The sequence below is a fragment of the Mirounga leonina genome, unplaced genomic scaffold (genome assembly GCF_011800145.1).
Source record: "Mirounga leonina isolate KUSES-001 unplaced genomic scaffold, KU_Mleo_1.0 Mir_94, whole genome shotgun sequence".
Classification (NCBI taxonomy): domain Eukaryota; kingdom Metazoa; phylum Chordata; class Mammalia; order Carnivora; family Phocidae; genus Mirounga; species Mirounga leonina.
The window spans coordinates 6196236-6216621 of record NW_023270855.1 but is presented as its reverse complement, the minus strand read 5'-3'; the positions used below and the strand labels follow the sequence as shown (position 1 = coordinate 6216621).

At 37.6% G+C, this 20386-nt stretch overlaps 2 long non-coding RNA genes across 3 annotated transcripts in view; one reads left to right on the top strand and one right to left on the bottom strand.

Moving 5' to 3' along the window:
• Nucleotides 1-20386, bottom strand: part of LOC118005679 — a 37541-nt gene that overhangs the window by 14947 nt on the left and 2208 nt on the right. For both annotated transcript variants that reach the window (XR_004677846.1, XR_004677845.1), the window contains one exon: nucleotides 19197-19284. This is a non-coding gene — a long non-coding RNA (uncharacterized LOC118005679). The remainder of the gene's footprint in view (nucleotides 1-19196; nucleotides 19285-20386) is intronic.
• On the top strand, nucleotides 707-9042 carry LOC118005681. Its single transcript, XR_004677851.1, has 3 exons — nucleotides 707-790; nucleotides 2848-2907; nucleotides 8339-9042. It is a non-coding gene; the product is annotated as an uncharacterized LOC118005681 (long non-coding RNA).

Genomic DNA, 20386 nt, shown 5'->3' with positions numbered 1-20386 from the left:
AGTTTTCTTAAGCATTTGCCAAGATAGCTGCAAAAAACTACTATGAAAATGAGTGCAGCCAAACATCAGACTTTAAAGAAACCTACCATAGCTCTGTTGAAATTCAAAATGCAAAGGTGACGATTTAATTTTGGTCTGTCTTTATCTGTGTCTGAGGACAGTTCCACATGCTTCATTTGCTTTTCGATTTTTGTTGTAAGCTATAGAATAGTCAATAGATTTTTCTACCATGAAATGCACCCAAAAGGCAAACACACACACACACACATTTTTTAAAGGAAAAATATAAGACATGAGCAAAAGATCTCATCTAGAAGCTAAATTTTAGCTCATCTCCTCATTCCTCTCTCCTGGTTAGTCTGAGGTTTTCTGCAAAATAATAAAAATAATGGCAATGTCACATGTCTGGTCACATATTCATTCTTCTTTTTCAACTTCCCTCTTTATCTCATGCCTCTCCTCTGTCAGAATTCTTTTACAACTTCTGAGTATTTTTAAAAAGTTTTACTAATAGTGTGTTGTCAAAAGTCATGTTAATAGCCTGTTCCCTTTATTAATGACTACTTTTGCTGGAAAAATCTTTAGCCATGATTTAATTATTTTTTTTTGTACCAGACATCCCTTGCCCAATCTGCCTGAAACTCCAGATTTTGCAGCTTTCCACATACATTGCTTCATATTTTCCAATGAAAAAGATCACATTTTTAGAATCACCATTATGTGAATGTTACTCTTCTTACAGAAAATTCTGCAGAAGTTTAATTCATCCCTACCAAGAGCATCAGTTTAGGTAAGCAAATCCTCAAATATACAATGTCTTCTATCTGGCACAAGGGGTAGTTTTGAGGAAAAATAATTAATCAAATAATTCTCAAAACTTACAGAGTAAAAGCTATAGTTTCATCAAATATCACCAAGTTTTCAGTTAGAGCAAAGCACTGAGTTATTTTCTACAGTATCTACTCTTCCACTTAAAGCTGCTCAGTGTAGTAAAACTCTGAAAAATACCTTCTTGCTAATCGTATCCCACGATTTTATCATATCCATGCCAAGAGTAAAACTTTCACTTTTGTGCATCGTAAGGAGTGGACTTGAATTCTTCTTCCTAATTTAGGAAGACTATTTATTCAGTAGCTATATTTTTTTGGCCCTGCATTGGGATACAGGTGCAGTTCCTTTCTAGATTTCACATTGTCTGGAATGTTCCATGTTTTGATCCAAAATATACTCTATGTTCCACAAATGAGAGGAAGAGTTTAGAAGCCTGGATTCTTTTACAAAAGTACTTTTTTTTTCCTCTTTGAAAAAACTCAGTGTTTTACACATTTTATTCACACTTTCATGATCAGTGGGATTCTCTTCCCCATGTTTTACTATTTTTCTCACTGTAAAAATGATACATGAAAAAAATACATGAATTTCTGAAAATTTCAGAAAATATCAAGAAAAGAAAGATTACGAGTATTCCATTAGGCCTATCAACAATTTGGAGTATCTGTCTTCACGTTGTTAGTCAATTTTAAATTTTATGGAAGTTTTGCATCTGCCTTTTTAAATAATATATTGCACACCCTCCATTTTCGACACCCTAGGTTGGAAAGCCAGTTTTGTTAATTACTATTTCTCCTCAAAAACAGCCCAGGATTTGATGATGTGACATTGGGTGGGGGAGGGGGAATTCAGAAATAAAAACCTCTGCTGGAATATAACAGAGGGAAGAGTGTCAAAGGGAGTCAGCATAAAGACAATTTGTGCCCTAAATATGTAACACAAAGCTTAAATTGCTTTGAATTTCTGCAGATTATTGAAGTTACTTAAATAAATTTCACCTGACTAGCGCTTTAAATCCTTTCCAGGATTTTTTTGTCTGAAAGGTTAATTAGGGGCTTGCAAGTGTTGAGAAAAGTATCAGGGTATAAGACATGTTCACTGGTAGCAGTCTTTTAGGTTGAGATAATGAGTTATAATTCTTAAATATTCTCCAAATACCTTTGTGGTTTGAATAAAATCATGACAAATAAACTCTTTCCCTCAAAATACAGTAATAAACTAATAGTAATTAAGGCCTGAGATATTATAAAAGCATTGCCTTTTATCATATGATGCAGCTAGGGTCTCCAAGCTATTGTGTTTCAATATTTAATTAATCATTTCTGAAGACAGACGTTTCCCTTTTTTTCAAAATTAAACAAACAAACACATAAGATCTTATTTAAGATTTCGATTGGGTGACATATTACAGGATCTCAGGTTTGTTATTTTTTTCTAAGCAATCCTCATTTTGGATGGGTGCTGAGCTAACATGTTTATGACTTCCATTGCCTTGCAAAATTGTATGTTTTTGTTTGGTGTTATTTTTGACAATCAGTCCCCTGCCTGATGGCCTGGGTGACTTAAATTTAGATATTTTCTTCACAATTTTCAATTACATCTATCAGAATGACAGCACATGTCACCCTTCGTTGCTTTTGTCCACTAAACATTAGCTAATTCTTTAAACTGGGAATTTTTTGCAAGGATCTAGAAAAAGAGAGAACGGGATATCCGTTGCCAAACATAATGGAATAAATTATAATCATATTTTTGTAAGTAACTTGTAGATATGTGCTGCAATTTCCTAATAAATGTTACTTGATTTCTGCGGCAATTCACTTCAGAAATTACACTCTCTCCCACAATACAAAAAAGTAATGTCACAAAGGTGAATTCTAAGATACATATTGACAATAAAGGGCCGTAAGCACACAGTGGGCAAAAGTCCTAGCAAACTTGAAAAATATTTAACTGAACAATAATGGAGCAATGCCAAATGCTAAAAGTCACCAAAGGTAATTTTAATTGTTGTAGGTATAATGGTGCTCAATGACAGCTGTTTTGGAACAAAAAGGTTATTTCCTGCAAATTTCAGTAAGTTTTCTCCTAAAATAAACTCTCATTGATTGTTAAAATTACCAATTGTCCTTAATGGCAAATAGACACCAATGTTGGCTAATAACTCTGAGTATGGAGTCATTCCTACATGTTGATTTGTAAACACTATCTGGAGGAAAAATTAAAAAGACATAATGTAGCCCAGTGTTATTTCTCCCTATGGAGATATTTCAGGGCTCTTATGTAAGAGAAGTAGTTGAAAAAAATATCTCAAGCAAAAAGTCCTTACGAACTGAATGTTGCAACTTTCCCAGTAAGCACAGCTTCCTCTCTCCTTTCCCCTCTTTTTTTGGAAATGACAAGAATAAGCTTTTTTAAAACCTAAATTTTGCTAAATTAAAAGTAAAAAATCTTAGTTATTTAACAAAAGAGACACACTTATTGGCAAATAAAAATGTGTTTTGTGTGTTGGCCTAATAGCACTAGGATAAACTACTTTAGATATTGTGTTTATTTATACATTAAGTCTATTTTTAACTTTATTTTGACCCCCAAGATTATAATTTTATACATTATGCCTAATGGTCCAATGTTATTTCTTGGCCTTATAAATTTTTAAAATCTGACAACTACTTGAGAAAAAGTAATGTGGGGAAATACAAAGATAAAGAGGGAACAGTTCTTTTTCTTGAATCCAGAAACACGGTCATTTAGCTCATTTACTATTAATTCATTATATTGCTCCAACTTTTCTAATTAAGAAAAATAATAGGTATTCATTATTTTTAAAATTGAAAAGTTCAGAAAAAGATAAAGAATACAAATCACCTTGAATGGGGCTCCTGGGTGGCTCAGTTGTTAAGCATCCGCCTTTGGCTCAGGTCATGATCTCAGTGTCCTGGGATCGAGCCCCGCATCAGGCTCCCTGCTCACCGGGGAGCCTGCTTCTCCCTCTCCCACTCCCCCTGCTCATGTTCCCTCTCTCACTGTCTCTCTCTCTCTCTGTCAAATAAATAAATAAAATCTTTAAAAAAAAAAAAATACTTAAAAAAAACCCACCTTGAATACATCTCGCCACCCAGAGATAACTACTGTTAAAAAATAAACTTATTTTTCCTCCGCATTTTTCTATGCGTGTGTACATACAGATATATTTTTAAACAAGATATAGAGACCTTCTTGAGTTTTTTTTTTGTTTGGTTGGTTTGGTTTGATTTGGCGGGGAGGGGCAGAGGAAGAGGGAGAGAGAGAGAGTCTTAAGTAGGCTCCACACCCAGCCCAGCTTGGAGCCTGACATGGAGTTCCATCTCACGACCTTGAGATCATGACCTGAGCCAAAACCAAGAGTCAGACACTTAACCCACTGAGCCACCCAGGCGCCCCACATCTTGTTTTTTAAAAAGATTTTAGTTATCAGTTTATGAAATTTAAAAAAACAACAACAACCTCCCATTGTCCTTAGCATTCCCATTATCCTTAGATATTTAAGATTTTTATTTTATTTTATTTTATTTCATTTCATTTTGTTTCTGCCTGTGGGGTCCACAGCATTCAATTATATATTCTTGTGAGGTAGTATTCCAGTATTTTCTACTTAAGTCTTCCTTTTAAGAACACTTGGTTTTTAGCAAAATATTTATGTAAGGCATTCATGTCAAAATAATGCATTAAATCTATGTTTTTAAAAGATTAAAAAGAGAAAATTTCTATGAGGCTTAGTGTCGAACAAGAAATTAAACATGGAAGTGATTTAATACAATCACTAGTGTTTGCCAATCGAAAGTTTTAGAAATTAATTGTTTTGTTTCACTCTCTTTTGTAGGATACATTTAAAAATGTATTCGGTAGTAATACAACACTGACTATCAAAAGAATAGATCTGTGTGTTCTGACATGAAAAGACCTTAATAAGTGAAAAATTCATGGAAAAAATGTATTTTAAATAATTTCTGCCAAACAGCTGTAAAAGAGCCTGTGCTAAACTACATAAGTCCTTCCAAACATATGAAAATGCGTAGAGAAGAAATTAGTGAGAAACGCCTCAATCTGGGAAGGGAAGTGGAAGTGAGGAGGTAGTAAGGGGGAACTCTTAGAACGTATTCTAGATTTTTCTGTATTCCTTTAAAAAAAAAAAAACTCTTGCAACAAAAATAAATTCTTACTGATATAATCATTTTTAATGGAAGAAAATAAGGTGATCCAACACCATATTACCCTTTATATTGGCCCGTCACTTCTCTGAATTCTAGTCATTTATGTCATCTCTTCTAAGAAAGTTGAAAGCTCCTAAAGAAGCTGTATGCATGTTACTTTGCATTTTCCCCCACAGCCTTCGCATTAGTGCCTTGACACATAAGTCCTAGTATGTCTGTCTGTCTTCCATGTATAAAACTATGAACTAGGGTATGAGTTAGATGTCACTCCACCAGGGCTGCAAAACTATTATCTTTTGGAGAGGAATGACAAAGAGCTCTGGTTATGGATTTCATTATAAGTCTTTTATAAACAAGAAACATTGAACTGTATTGCCCTTTCTAGTATAATTACTAGAAGCTCAGTTGAAGTCAAGTTTAACCGCATTTGCATATATTTTTAAAAAACAAGACCAGGGACTGAAAGTAATAATTTCTAGTACTTCAGCAGGATCAGCTAAGAGCTCATCAATGGGCACCATTTTTTGTGCCATGAAAGAACTCTGGGCATTCCACCAGGGCACAGTAACTGATGGAAGGAAAGAAGGCATTCCATTTTATAATGTGAACGTAGGAAGGAAATGTAACAATGGAGCCTATCCCTGACTGTTAATATTCGCCTTGAACCTACATAGATATGGCCTCGTTTGATATGGCAAGTACAGTTGTGAGTGGTAGTTAAATGAGAAATTCAGTCTACTTAATCATGAATTAATCCATATTAATGGATTCCAAAATGAGAAAAGACTGGATGGACATCTCTTATAGGCATTTTCTTTCACAAAACGTACTTAGTACCAAATAGCTTCAGTTATTCAAACAGACAGCTTCTTTTCAGATATATTTGGATCCAGCCACAGAAAATAGAGGTATGGCTAGAAATGCATCAACCTCTACATTCTTAACATTTCTTTTTTTTTTTTTTAAGATTTTATTTATTTGACAGAGAGAGACACAGCAGGAGAGGGAACACAAGTGGGGGAGTGGGAGAGGAAGAAGTAGGCTCCCCGCTGAGCAGGGAGCCCGATGCGGGGCTCGATCCCAGGACACCGAGATCATGACCTGAGCCGAAGGCAGACACTTAATGACTGAGCTACCCAGGCACCCCCATTCTTAACACTTCTCTTTCTTTTCACTGGCTCTTTCTCCTTAGCTTAAAATTATATGCAAACCTCTCTCTGCTTTTTTTAAAAATCTAAATTCAATTAATTAACATATAGTATATTATTAGTTTCAGAGGTAGAGTTCATTGATTCATCAGTTGCCTATAACACGCAGGGCTCATTACATCACGTGCGCTCTGTAATGCTCATCACCCAATACCCCATGCCCCCACTCACCTCCCTCCAGCAACCCTCAGTTTGTTTCCTAGAATTAAACATCTCTTATGGTTTGTCTCCCTCTCAATTTGTCTTATTTTATTTCTCCCTCCCTTCCCCTATGATCCTCTGTTTTGTTTTTTAAATTCTACATATGAGTGAAATCATATGGTATTTTTCTTTCTCTGATTAACTTATTTGGCTTAGCATAATACCCTCTAGTTCCATCCATGTCATTGCAATGGTAAGACTTCATTTTTTTGATGGCCGAGTAATATTCCATTGTGTGTGTGTGTGTGTGTGTATACACCATCTTCTTTATCCATTCATCTGTTGATGGACATGTGTGCTCTTTCCATGGTTTGGCTATTGTGGATGTTGCTGCTATAAACATTGGGATGCATATGCCCCTTTAGATCATTATGTTTGTATCCTTTGGGTAAATACCTAGTAGTGCAATTTCTGGGTTGTAGGGTAGCTCTATTTTTAACTTTTTGAGGAACCTCCATACTGTTTCCCAGAGTGGCTGCACCAGCTTGCATTCCTACCAACAGTGTAAGAGGCTTCCCCTTTCTTTGCATCCTTGCCAACTTTATTGTTTCCTGACTTGTTAATTTTAGCCATTCTGACTGGTGTGAGGTGGTATCTTATTGTGGTTTTGATTTCTATTTCCCTGATGCCGAGTGATGTTGAGCAAACCTCTCTCTTCTTAAAAACAAAAATAAAACCCTACAACCCACCTTGTTTAAACTTAATGTCCCCTTTGTAAAAATCTACCCTCCTTATTTCACTGATAAATGTCTCTAAAGAGGCATATACATACATTATCTCTACTTTCTTGCCACAAATGGTAACCAGAAATGGCTAAGAGACTGGACTCAGAAGTAGATAAGAGCTGAGTTACCTTTGATCTGCCATGTGCTGGTTGTATGACTCTGGTCAGGGCCTCTGTCTGTCTCAATTTATTCATCTATAATATGAGGATAATAATAATAATAATAATAATAATAAAGTAATAATAATAATAATAATAATAATCCTGCCTTCCCTCAGAAGGTTGTGTTGAAGAATAAAGAACATGACATTTACAATGTTTGGCACACAGTAGGTGCTCAGTAAATGTTCCTGGCTGACACGGCTTCTGCCTTGATCTCACCAGTTACCAGGCCTGCTTTAACTGACCTCTCTGTGCCATCTGAGAGTATTGTGTTCTTCTTCTATTGAACTTCATTATATCAAACTGTTCTCATTTTCCTTTTTTCTATTTCTTGGGCTGTTCCTTCTCAGATTCCACCTATCCCTTAAAACCTCATCTTCCCCAGAGATTTCTCCTCAGCCTCCTCACCTTCTTGTTCTCCTTGGCAATCTCATTCACATCAGTGGCTTCGGTTGCTAAGCGAAAAATGACAACTCCACATTATATTTCCATCCCAGACCCCTTTCCAAAGTTACAGGAGATCGCCAATCATCTCTGCACACCTTCATTTGGACATCCCTCACAAACACCTAAAACTCAACATGTCTCAAACTGAGCCCATCAATTGCTCAAGTCAGAAACCTGAGCATATGTGCTCGCTTCGGCAGCACATATACTAGAAACATGAGCATTAGCTTCGATTTAGGTTCTCTAGTGCAAATGGTTTTGTTTGTTTTGTTTTTGTTTTTGTGTTTTTTAAAAGCCTTGGATCCTCCTAAGTATTTTTGTCTGGCTAGATTGTATTCATCCTTCAAGATTAAGCTCAGGTATTACATCTTTGGGAAGCCTTCCCATTAACCATCCTCCCTTCCCATTAACCACCTGCCCCTCCAACCTGAGTTAGATTTCTCTCCCTTTCCAGTACCCCATGGCACCATGGAACAACCATTTCATAGCACTTAATCACATTGGTATTCTAGCTTTGTTTTTTGTTTTGTTTTGTTTTGTTTTTAACTTGTCTGCCTCTGTCTCTTCTACAGGACTGTGAACTTCTTAAAAGCAGGGTTTTTGCCCTTCAGCCTAACACAATGTGTAACGAAAAGGATGTGCTTAATAAGGATTGGAAAGTCAACTCTATTAGCCCACTGTTGAGCTTGATCCCTTTGCTTTTGCAGGAGTACTACTGATCCTGGAATTCAGCAATGTGATAGGGAGAAGCTCAGTGACGTTACAATCTACAAAATAGTAAATCTGGTCCTAGATAAGTAAGAGTTAACTATACACTAGAGTTCAAGGGAGCCTTGCCAAGCCAATAAATTACTTGGTGTTTACTGAATACCAACTGTTTTCCCCACATACTGAATATGTTTACTATTTCCATGGCTCACATTTCTTACTAAGAGTAATGGAATTAAACTTTTATTTTTCCGTGAGAAGGAAGAGATTCTTTTGGTAAGATATCATCTTAAATGATGGCCCTTAAATACTTGAAAAGGCAATTCTTCCCTCTCTTTATTGGGACTTGTACTCTCTAATTCACATGATAAAGAACAACATTAAGAATCTGGCTTAATATTTTGAGTTCTAACAAACTTTTTTAGTTGTGCACAGTCAGGGAAGGAGAGAAGGAACCAAGATTGGGAACCAGGATGAGAATTTGGCATTATTTGAAATCTTCCATTTTTTGTAAGAAAAAAAAATGTTCATGAAGAATTTGAGTGGTTAAGAACAAAACTTAAAATATCACCTAGGATGCTTTTTTTTTTTTTTTTTTTTTTTTTTGGAGCGAGAGAAAGAAAGTGTGGGGAGGGGCAGAGGGAGAGAGAGAATCTCAAGTAGGCTCCACACCCAGCACAGAGCCTGATGCCAGGTTCGATCTCATGGACGCTGAGATCTTGACCTGAGCCAAAATCAAGAGTCAGATGCTTGCCTGAGCCCCCCAGGCGCCCCAAAATATCACCTAGGATTCTTCTTAAATCAAAGATTCATGCGTTCAACCATGTGGCTCTAATTAGTCTAGGAATCCTGGATTCCACCTTTCTAAGATTAGAAACAAACATATAAACAAAACCAAAAACAAAACACTAAATGTTTGATATGCAGCCAGGCTTGAGAACCACTGATTATTGATTTACATATGGAAACTCCTTTGAGTAATCCTGAAACTTAACAGTAAATGCTTCTTTTATAAACAAATAAACAGACAGAAAAAGTGGCCAAAAAAAAAAAAAATCACTGATGAAAATTTGCAACTTAAAATACTACAAATACTTAGCACTAAAACGATTGTTAACTTGCCAGAATTCTGGGACTTCTCTTAGAAGTAGTCACTAATTATATCACATTTAAAAAACTTTTTTTTTTAACATATAATGTATTATTTGTTTCAGGGGTACAGGTCTGTGATTCAACAGTCCTACACAATTCACAGCGCTCACCATAGTACATACCCTCCCCAATGTCCATCACCCAGCCACCCCATCCCTCCCACCCCGTCCCCTCCAGCAACCCTCAGTTTGTTTCCTGAGATTGAGTCTCTTATGGTTTCTCTCCCTCTCCGGTTTCGTCTTGTTTCATTTTTCCCTCCCTTTCCCTATGATCCTCTGTCTTGTTTCTCAAATTCCTCATATCAGTGAGATCTATATCACATTTTTTACATCAGATAATTTCCCTTTTTTCTCTGAAGATGGAAATAAGGACCTACCAAATCTATGGCTATTAGCCAGTACCTAATTTTTAGGTATCATAAATAAACAAAATTGCACTTGATCCATTGATTCATTTCCAAATATTTGTTGAGTACCTACTACGCACCAGGCACATAAGCACTTTGTATGCAAGGTACCGTGGTTTGGGGGCTCTTCCTGTTTGGAATAGAGTATTATTTTCAATAGTAATTCAATAAATGTGCATTGACTCACTGATTAAATTTAGTGTCAAAAATATTATTATTTGAGTTCTTTTGAAATCTACAAGAATGCTGTCAGAAAAGTTGTATTGTTAAAACAAGTAAGTATCAGGAAATCCCCTTGGTAGTGGTGGTACTTTAGTGATATAAAATATAAAACTATTGGAGGATCATAATGTAAAATTGAACAATACACTGAATCTTTTTTAAACAAAAAATAAGCCAATCTAAAGGAACTGTATTACACCCATGCAAACTAGAAATGTGCTTTTTGAGATTAATCAGATAATTTTCAACCTAACTTGTGAAGAGAGGGCCAAAGGGTGTTCCATTCCTGAAAATAATCCATTATAGTAAATCCATTATAGTATTATAGTGAAATGAAGTGTTTGACTTTTAATCCAAGATAGTAGACCAAGTACATCTATTTACCAACCTTCACCACCCTAAAAGCCCATTAAAATGATTAAGGCCACTGCTATTTCCCAAAGCACTTCTGTGTGGATTAGAAAAAGTCACTCGGTCGGTTAAGCATCTGACTCCTGATTTTGGCTCAGGTCATGATCTCAGGGTCATGAGATTGAGCCTGGCATCAGGCTCCATGCTGGGCATGGGGCCTGCTTAAGATTCTCTCTCCCACTCTCCCATTGCCCCTTCCCCCCTGAAAAAGTCACCCCTTCTTTCAGGTAGAATGAGTGCACGGCTAGGATTTTAGATCCTTTTTGTCCCCTAGGCTGGGCTCTCTGGGCAGTTACAACGATCTGCTGCGGCCCAGGAGTAACAGAATGACATTATAAGGCAGGTGGGTGAAGAAGGGAAAAGTAAAAACACACTAGTTCTTATTCAGTAAAAGAGGATATAAATTTTTTTTTCTCAACATGTTTAAAATGGAGATATGATTCACATATCATAGAATTCAGCCTTTTAAATGAACAATTCAGTGGATTTTAGTATATTTAATAAAGTCATGCAACCATCACCATTGTCTAATTCCAGAACATTTCATCACCCCAAAAACAACTATACCCATTAACAATTATTCTTTTTTTTATGTTCACTTAGCCAACATATAGTACATCATTCATTTTTGATGAAGTGTCCAACGATTCATTAGTTGTGTATAACACCCAGTGCTTTATTTTCTCCTCTCCCATCTAATCTATTTTGTGTCCCTATGGATTTGCCTATTCTGAACATTCCATATAAATGGAATTATACAATATAAGGTCTTTTATGACTGACTTCTTTCACTCAGCATAATATTTTTGAGGCTCATATATTTCATAACATGCATCAGCACCTCATTCATTTGTACTGCTGAATAATATTCCACTGTATATACATCACCTTCTGTTTACCCATTCATCAGTTGCTGGACATTTGGATGGTTTCCACTTTTTTGGTTTCCTATGAGTAACACTATTATGAGCACTGTTAATGAGCATTCAAGTGGCTTGACTTTTTACAAAAAGCTTATATGACTTCTGTAATTTTTAAAGTAATTAGAAAGAAAAGGAAAAAATCATTTACATAAAAGTTCAAAGCTGTGATTTATTTTTCTTTTCGATTTTGTTTTTGTCTTTCAACTAGGATGTAAATATCTTTTCATTGTGTGGTCGGGTTGACTTTGTCCATATATTATGATTGTTATTGATCTTATGGTTTGTAAATATTTGTTTTATTTGTTTCATATGACATTGCATGCCTTAAGCATGTAATATGATATATTAAAAATATGTTTTTGAATGCCTGGAAATACTACAGGATTATACTGAATTACTGAAGTTTTACTGAAAGAATCAATGGATAGTTACAGGACATTTAAAACAGAAAAATACTTTGGGAAGGAAAAAATATCCATGTATCCATGTTATGGTGGTAGGAAGAGAGGCTGCAAAGACATTAATGGCAACAAAGTATCACTGTTCAGTAAAGCACACTGGTCCCCTTAACTCCTGCCCCCACCTCCTCCCAAGAGTGCACAAAGTTTCTAAACATATACAGTTGAACCTTGAACTGTACAGTTTTTTTAAATATAGTACAGTAACTGCAAATACATTTTCTCTTATGATTTTCTTAGTAACATTTTCTTTCTCTAGCTTATTTTATTGTAAGAATACACTACATAATACATATACCATACAAAATATGTGTTCATTGGCTATTGATGTGATTAGTAAGGCTTGGGGGAGTCACTGCTATAAGCAGATTTTCAACTGCATGGGAGACCCCAGCCCCCACATTGTTAAAAGGTCAACTGTACATGTAATTCATGACCAACCGACCAGATACTCAAACATTTAAATTGCAGTAGAAATGCAAAACAGAAGGAAAGGCTATCCTGAGCCAGACCGTCACCCCCAGACAGGTGTCACTCCCAAATGTCATGTCCTAGATGTATGAAAAATATTCCTTTAGGAGTCAGGTGCTTGAGAGATAGGCAATGTAGGTGCTGGAAAACCTCTTCTGTACAAGGGGAAAAGGGAAATTATATTACTGAAAGATCACAGTGGGAAGAGAATATCTAAAATAACTCTAATAGGAAGTGTATCTCTGGAGCTCCAGGGTCAGACTTCCCCATCAGTCCTCAGATTCTGCTCAAAACAGAAACTGTGTATCAATAGTAGCTGTTCGCAGTGTCAAAAGCAAAATTGCCACAAGGGTTCAAAAGTTCAAAACAAAATTATGTTCACAAAAACAGAAAAGCCAGTGGCTACCTAAGTAAGGCTAAAATGAGTAGCAGAGCCTGGGAATTTACATACTAATCAATTTTGTAGGACCTAATGATGAAAATACAACTTCTAAAGGTAATTGAGTCTATCACATTATTACTGTTACAATAATAAAAACTTTTTGAGCCCCTACCACTTGTCATGTTAGGCATACTATGAGCTGGGGCTACAACAGTGAATAAAAAACCCCCTCCTTAAGGGGTAAATGGGAAATCTCTGTATCTTACTCTTAATTTTGCTGTGAATCTCTAAAATAATAAAGTCTTACAAAAATCCCTGCCTTCATGGAGTTTACATTCTAGTGTGGGGAGACAAACAATAACCAAAAGTTTAAAAACAATTTCAGGTGGGACAAAGAAAAAGAAAACTGTTAAGAGAATAAAGAATAACAGTGATGGAAGACCTCTTGATGAGGTGACATTTGCATTATTTACTTAATTGTAGGCATGGGTTTGCAAGTTAAACAGCCAGCAATCAATCATTCAACAGACATCAATAGCCCACTTACTTGATTTCAGGCATTTAGTGCAGGAGGTCCTTGGCATTAAAAAAAAAAAATCAATAAACCATGGTTTCTGTGTCAAGGCACTTGCAACCCTAGTAGGAGAAGACAGACACTTCACCAACAACCTATACCAAAATACAACAAGTATTCGGGGCGCCTGGGTGGCTCAGTTGGTTAAGCAGCTGCCTTCGGCTCAGGTCATGATCCTGGAGTCCCGGGATCGAGTCCCGCATCGGGCTCCCTGCTCGGCAGGGAGTCTGCTTCTCCCTCTGACCCTCCCCCCTCTCATGTGCTCTCTCTCATTCTCTCTCTCACAAATAAATAAATCTTTAAAAAAAAATACAACAGGTATTAGACTGATCTAGGTATATGCAGAGGAATAAGCAGAAACTTGAAGGAAGGGCGCCTGGGTGGCTCAGTTGGTTAAGCGACTGCCTTCGGCTCAGGTCATGATCCTGGAGTCCCAGGATCGAGTCCCGCATTGGGCTCCCTGCTCGGCAGGGAGTCTGCTTCTCCCTCTGACCCTCCCCCCTCTCATGTGCTTGCTCTCTCTCAAATAAATAAAATAAAATCTTTAAAAAAAAAAAAAAAAGAAAGAAACTTGAAGGAACACAATTATTCCCAGGGGGGTCTTCCAGAAGGGCAGATTAGGGTCTTGCTCTCCTTCCTAACCTTTAGCACACAATACTCATTTGTACAGTTCACATAAGGGGAAGAAGAATGTAGAAGAAGTGGGCTGTCAGTGGCTGAAAGTGACCCCCCTCCCCGCCCCTGGAACTCTATCAACCACCCAGGCCCCACCCAGCTACCCCAAAGCTTAGGGAACCAATATCTGCTGAAATCTGTTCTTGGCACAGATACACAAGGGTTGTTTTGCTTTTGTTTTTGATTTTGTGTTGTTGTTGTTGTTGTTGTTGTTGTTAGCAACTGAAACTACCATAACTGTCTTTCCCCAGTTATTTGCCCATTTCTCAGCCTGAACATATTTATGTCCTTGGGTCCTCTGGAAGGAACTCTGTAGCAGGCAGACAATGGTTCTCTCAGCAATAAACACATTTTACAATTTTCTGGTATTTCAGTAGAGAAATTTTCTGATAACCAAAAAGCTCCCAGAGTAAATCATTTGAACCAACTTTTATGTAGAAGGCTCAAAAACAACATTTTAAAACAGTTTGAAAGTTTCATGATGAAAACCTGTTTGGGGGATTTGCTTCAGAATTATATTAGAAGAGAGGAAGATGAGTGAGGGCACAGAAGAAACAAGATTGGCCATAAACTGACACCAGATTATGAGTATAAGGAGGTTCATTTCCTATTCTGTCCACTTCTGTATTATGTCTAATCTTTTCCATCATAAGAAGCATTTGCTTTTTAGTTTTATATGACAAAGCCTGGGACCTATAAAATCACACAGGTGTCCTGAGAAAACTATTCTCATACAGAAATCTGGAGTTCATGGTTATTTTTAAATCTATTCCTAATACTAGTGATTCTTTACATGCAAGAAAGAAAGAGAGCAGAGCGTCCATGTAGACTGATGACTAAATAAGATATATATAGGAAAAAATACTTCAAAAAGTATTTCCCAAAAAATGTTTTGAAAATACAATTTAGGGGCACCTGGGTGTCTCAGTCGGTTAAGCAGCTGCCTTCAGCTCAGGTCATGATTCCCCAGTCCTGGGATGGAGCCCTACATCGGGCTCCTTGCTCAACGGGGAGTGTGCCTACAAGTTCCTACAAGGAGCCTGACTTGGCATTTTTCTCAAGTCCTCTCATTGGTGAGATTGTGGGAATATATTATATTTCCATTTTATAGACAAGGAAACAGCTTCAGAGAGAGCAAGTCTCCCGCCCAAGGTCACAATGAGCAGAGATAAAGGTCAGGGCTCTTTCCATTCTACTACTACTACTTACTTCATGCTCTTAAAAGGAAAAGATAATGGAAAATAGGACAACGTTCCCATTCTGAAAACTCTGCCATTCCAGGGTGACCAGGAGTTCTCTTCTTCCTCACATCTACTCACTCTACTTCCTAACTCTTGATACTTAGAAGCCAATCTGATATGCAAAGTAGGTAAATTTTTAGGAAAGAAAGTAGAGAAAATTTCGCAAAGCAGGACAAAATGCTCTTTTTTTATTCCCCGAAAATCGAAGTATTTCTGAACCTCTAAGAGATGTTTTCAAACCATTAAAACTTTAAAATTTGAGTAGTCTAATTCAAAACTATTGAAATTACCAAATGGAATTTCCTTGGAATTAAATATCATCATTAAGTTCATAAGATGTTTACAAATTATAAAAAAGAAAAATAGGGAGTTATTTCATTCAATAGGAAAGAAAACAGTACTCTTGAAGAAATGGCTTTAAAATTATTTCTTTTGGGAGCGACGTCTCTGGAACCCTCCAGACTACCTGCCCAGCTTTTAAACTGCCAAGGCTGGGGAAGGGACAATGCTGGTTTCATTGCCCATTAGAAACCCTTGATCTCTGGCATGACGAGCTCATGGAAACAAGGTATCGGAACATTTAGGATGCCGATGTCGTCAGGAACCAGAAATTGGAAGCAGAGAAGAGGCAATTTAGCAAACATGAGCTCTGTCTTGCTGTCGGGGGGGGGGGGGTGACGCCGGTGGTGGACGCCTGTGTGAGGGGCCGTTTGAGGGAAGCTGCGGCGGCGGACCTCGGGCCCGGCATGGAGGACATAAGGCAACGAGGCATCTTGGGGCCTCCAGAACTGTGGATTGAAATAAACGGTAGGTCTAAAAGTGTCACCAAAAAAAAAAAAAAAAAAATTTCTTTCAATTATTCCAAATTATCTTTAAAAAAGCTCAAAGTGAGGGTACTAAAAAAATGCTAATTTGGCTATATTCTCTTACGGTTTTTAATTTGAATCAACACACAGCTGCATTTATTGTAACCTAATTATTTGTTTATAATCAAGATTAATACTTGTATTAAAATGTTCCAGAAATTTTTTTTATTCATAAGCAACCACTCAGAAATAGAAAGCTGACTTATGTAGAGAGTTATAATGAAAAGATCAATCAATTGGAGGTCAGAAGAAATGGGATACAAGCCTGGCTGTGGTACTTAAGATCTTGTAACAAATGGGCAAGTCATTTAGTGAAGGGCAAGATAACAGGTGACAGAATAGGGAGAGGAAGAGAAAAGGACCTTAATCGAAGTCAAAGTAAAATTGGGAGGTTGTGGGTAAAATTTTATAAGAAGATCTAAAAATCATGTATGAGAACATAACAGAGTCATTCAAAAAGTGGCTGTATTTGTGGAAGTGTGTGTGTATGTGTGTGTGTGTAATCTGTCTGGCATGTTGAACTGGTTATAATTTTTTAAATTTTAAATTAAGATCTTCTAAATCTCCTGGGAATGTGTGGCATTTAGATAGGACAATTGGTGTCTCAGATAAAGAGTTGTGATGGTACACAGCTGCCATGAATAAGTGACTCAGTTGGATGATTGGAAACAGAGCACATTAATTTTCCTAAACCCAATCTCCAAAATAGTTAAATATCACTATTAATGTCAACACTCTGTTTTGCCAAACCCTTGAAAAATAAAAAAAAGAAGTAATATAACAGTATTTAAAAATACCTGAGTTCTCAAAAAAACCAACCAACCAACCAACCTGAGGTTCTCTCAGTCAAGCTAGTTTTAATTGGAGGAAAATGCAAATCAATTAAGTTATGGTTCCCTCCCACTACTAGATTTGTACTTCCTTCCCAATATAATAAACATAGTATGCAATTATGAACCTGGGAACAAAGTTCCCCTAGTTGGAAGAAAAGCAAATATGTTTGCAAATCTTGAATGAGGTGAACAGCTGAGCACTAACTGCAAAAAAAATAAGTGCCACAGGACCAAACATCAAGAGTTGGAAGGTGTCCTTGTGGTTGGGAAAACTGAACCAAGGTACAATCTTGTATCTCTAGAAACTACAGTATGGATAGGACTGCGTATGCATGCTATTGCAGGGCGGAGACTATGTGCTGTTTATCATTTTATCCCCAGCACTTAGCAGAGGGCCTGGCACAAAATAAGCACTCAATAAATGTTTGTGGAATGAAAGAATTCTGCAACTGTAAGCTTACACAGTGTTTTTCTAATTTTTGAAAATATGGCCAACAGTAATAAACACATTTTACACCAATTCCTGGTACACACAAACACACATATACATAACATAAAAGTTATGAAGTAACATTTTTTTTAAATTTAGGAAGTACATTCTGATAGTTTCTGTTCTGTTCTGTTTTATTGGACTTTAAAAAATATCTTGGTTATAGCCCACTGAATTGATTTAATAATCCACCAGTGAATCAAGACCAGTAGTTTAAAAAACAGATTTATATTATTTCTATTTACATTCCTTAACTTCTTACATTTTTAGGCTTCACTAACTACAGATCACTTTCAAAAATCACAGATTTCTTTTTTTATTTAGAAGGATGTTTAGGAAGTATTCATATTCTAGTATTCAACTCTAAAATGTTGCACCAGTTCTGAGTTTACTGTGTTGGGATTCTCTTTGGTCAGTGTCCTTAATTATGCGAATTTCCCCAACCAAAAGCAGGTTTGCCCTACCTCACACCATACACAAAATTTAACTAAAAATAACTCTGAGACCTAAACATAAGAGATAAAACTATCAACTCTTAGAAGAGAATTTAGGAGTAAATTTTTATGGCTCTGGATTAGGAATTGATGTGACACCAAAAGAAAAATAGGTAAATTGAATTTCATTAAAATTAAAAATTCTTCTGCTTTAAATGATGCCAAGAAGAAAGTAAAAAGAACTTACTGGATGGAAGGAAATATTTGTTAATTACATATCTGATAAAGAACTTGTATACAGAATATATAAACAGATCTTATAAATTAACAATAAAAATATAAATAACCCAATTTAAAGATGAACAAAGGATTTTAATAGACTTTTCTTCAAGGAGGATACACAAATAGCCAATAAGCACATGAAAAGATGCTTGTATGATGAGTCATTAGGGAAATACAAATCAAAACCACAATGAGGTACCACTTCACACACATCAGGTTGGCTAAAATAAAAAAGACAATAACAAGTGTTGAAGAATGTGGAGAAGCTGGAACCTCCATACATGGCTGACATGAATGTAGAATGGTGCAGCCACCTTGGAAAACAGGCTGGCAGTTCCTTAAAAAATTTAACATAGAGTCACCATTTGATCAAGCAATTCTGCTCCTAGATATGTACCCAAGAGAAAGAAAAACATGTCTACACAAAACCTTGATATGAATCTTCATAACAGCATTTTTCCTAATAGTCAAAAAGTAGAAACAACCCAAATATTCATCAACAGTGGATGAGTAAATGAAATGTGATATATCCATACAATGGAATATTATTTGACCATAAAAAAGAAAGAAATATCGATATGATACCACATGGATGAGCCTCAAAACATTATGCTAAGTTCAAAGAAGCATGTCACAGAAGACTTTATTGTATTTCATTTATATGATATATCCAAAATAGGTTAATCTATGGAGACAGAACTGGATTAGTGGTTAGGTAGGGTTACAGGGAATGACTGCTAATGGGTAGGAGGTTTCTTTTGAAATGGTGATGGTGGTACAACTCTGTCAATAAACTGACAAATATTGAATCATACATTTGGAACTCTGGAATGATCAAGAAGAATGCATGCAGCACTTCTATGCCTGAGTGTAGAATGTTGAGCCCTGACAACCCGACTTACCTAGACGACAGGCAAAGAAATGGGTGGCTTCCAATGGTCAACAAATGTTCTTTTCTCGAGTCCCTACAGAGCTGTAGCTCTTCTTGTTCTAGGAGACAAGTAGAAGGACACGAATCTATTGACTTTAGCTCTGAACCTTTTCAGAAGTGATACTCATCCTCACAAAATTGTCCTTCAAAAATGAGAACCTTTTGCCCTAAAGGGAAAAGAACTAAGCGTCCCCAACTAGTTAAGATGTGAAAGGGCTAGAGAGCATTCTGGACAAGCAATCGATAATTTTCTTGAAGTCAGGAACGTTATTCGTCTTTGCTTTCTCAAGGAGGACCAGGCCGAGAGCGGGATGCTCAGTAAATGCGATGGGAGGAAGGGAAAAAGGTACGGCCTCAAGTCCAGAAGACCAGAGGCTTTCTGACTGGGCATCTGTGAACCCCTCTGGACGAGTCGTCACGGAGAGGGCGGCAGGAAAAGCAGCGGCCCGCAGACTGCCCAGTACATTTACCAGGCAGCATGCCCCAAACTGCTTCTCCAACGTGAGAACTTGGGATTCCCACGCCCCGCGTCCCACCCCACCCCCACCCCATGAGTCCTGATCCCTCAGTGCAGGAAACACCGCTAAAGAATTCAAGAAATGCTGTTAGTGAGTTTAAGAAATGCTTTTAATGATTAAAACTAAAACTCTATCACCTTAAGGAACTAATGAGCACCGGTGTGAAGTACAAATGCAAAAGGAGGGGGGGCGCTGAAAGTGCGCAGCACCATTGGGCCCTCGGGTAAAAACCAGGTGATCCTAAATATGATTTAATTTCTTTTTAAAGAATGTCATTGAAAATAACAGCTTGGAAAAAGGAAATCTCGCAGGGCGAAGGGTGAGACACACTGGCGTGGAGACGGAGGGCGGGCTCCGGAAGCCCGCACCGCGGACTGTTCCCAGACGTGACCGTGGGCACCTTTCTGAGCTCCGTCCGGGTGCCGGCTCTGTAAAATGGGACCATTTCTGGGCCGCCTCCCAGCGGTGGCTGCGAGGAACGAGCGAGGCCGGGCCGAGGGCGTGCGCCCCAAGGCAGCCCCAGAGGCCAGGGGCCCTACTGTGCGCCAGGCGGCGGGCGCCCCGCGCCGCGCGCTCCCCGCCCCCGCGCCGAGCCGCGCCGCCGCGCCCGCCCCCGGCCCGGCTCAGCCTCGGGCAGGCGGGG